Below are 1729 nucleotides of genomic sequence, written 5' to 3'. Positions count from 1 at the left end.
TGAACCAGCAGTTCTCCCAGGGCCTTACTGGGAGAACTGCTGGTTCACAGATCATTTCACTTTTACTGATAAATTCAGTCTTATTGTTCTCTATTCAGAAAGAAACTTTTGGATGTATTTTCCGCTCTGTAACCTCATTATATCGTCTGAATCTGGTGAATTTTCTGCAGGAACCTCTACATGTGTCCTCTACTCAGCGCTGAGGACAGACGTCCATCAGGGACAGATCGTCTGCTCCGTCTCCAGTCTGAGGAAATCTGACCTCTGATCTCCACTGTGGTTCAAATAAAGCTGCTGTTGCTATGGTAACCACTGTGTGCTGTGTGATGTTGGAAGCAGCTCATCATCAGCTCCACTGAATCGTTTCACTCATGAACCAAACCAGCTAAATAAATATTTACCAACATGTTTCTGCCCAAATCCATTTAAACTCAGACTGAATCATTATTATTATTATTATTATTATTTTATGTTATTAACCATTATTTAACCAGGTAATGAGGTCCAGAGGTCAAACCCAGTTTCCTCCAGTCAATAAAACATTTCAGTCTAAATCAGCTGATCTGCAGTCGGGTCATTTTTCTGCAGCAGCTCACAGATAAATGTTATTTTAATGAAACCATCAGGGGTCAGATGGTGAAGTATGAACTGTCACTGAAACACACGACCTTTGACCTCACCTGACCCGCTTCCCTCCAGAAGATGTTGGGTCCAGAGCAGCAGACCTGGGCTGGACCAGCAGAGACGTCTCCAGGTTCTCCAGGTTCTCCAGGTTTCCTCCAGCAGGTCCGATGCTCTCAGATCCAGAGCCAGTGGAGCTGGACTGTTTCCTAGGCAACCAGGCGTCCTCTGCAGTCACCATGTGAGCTGAAGCTGCATTAGTCCTGTATTATTACTTCAGTTCCATCCATGAGTCTAATTATTGCTGGTTAAACCATTTTTACTCAATAATCACAGAACTGGAAGTTTGTGTTGCCGAAAGCTTCCAGTTTTAACCGTTTATCATGGAGGGACAGCTTCATATTCTGTCATCTGTATGGGATGAACTCTGACTCATATAGGTCCTCCTAACTGTTTGACAGTTAGGAGGACCTAACTGTCAAACAGTTAGGTCGCATGTTTTAACCAGCTTTCCTCATACATTCAGGTACAGATTCACTGATTGGCTCTTTGTCAGAGTTTCTCTAGTCAGTGAGGTCAGAGTTCATGTCGACTGGAGGTTTTAGAAACAGCTGATGAGATTCTGAAGCATTCTGCTTGAATTCCTGCTGCCACCTGCTGGCGGGGACCTGGTACTACAAGTTCAATGTTTCTGTTTAAAGTAACATTTTAATAAGGTTATTTTTACTTTGTAGTCGTTGCAAAGAGAGGATTAAGTGTGAAAAGGAACCGCAGTGATGAAATCTACACCCAGGATGAGGAAGGATCCAGTTGGACACATGAAGGGTTTGACTGCAGCGCCTCCTGGTGGCCCGACTGCTGCATTTCTTACTAGATCTGGATATTATGTGAAATTAAACAACAGTTTTGTTCCCAGCATTAAAATGTCAGCCAGTTTTCAAAGCCTGAGAAAAAAACACCTGATGATAAAATATCTTGTGAATAACAGGTTCATGCAGCTGCAGTTTCCCTTCTGCATCTCTGGTGATTAACAGGATCTGCAGCTCCGGATGGTCCTGCAATCATTTGAATCAGCTGCTCTGGAACAGAGGCTCATCTAAACATGCAG

The 1729-nt window shown here is 43.3% G+C and overlaps 1 protein-coding gene across 4 annotated transcripts in view; it reads left to right on the top strand.

The window, feature by feature from the left end:
• The window catches only part of LOC103131372 (high affinity immunoglobulin gamma Fc receptor I-like), a 77625-nt gene that overhangs the window by 36983 nt on the left and 38913 nt on the right, over nucleotides 1-1729 (top strand). The gene's annotated exons all lie outside the window — the stretch shown is intronic.

This window comes from Poecilia formosa, unplaced genomic scaffold, assembly GCF_000485575.1.
Source record: "Poecilia formosa unplaced genomic scaffold, Poecilia_formosa-5.1.2 Scaffold750, whole genome shotgun sequence".
Classification (NCBI taxonomy): Eukaryota; Metazoa; Chordata; class Actinopteri; order Cyprinodontiformes; family Poeciliidae; genus Poecilia; species Poecilia formosa.
This window is presented reverse-complemented; position numbering and strand designations above follow the sequence as displayed.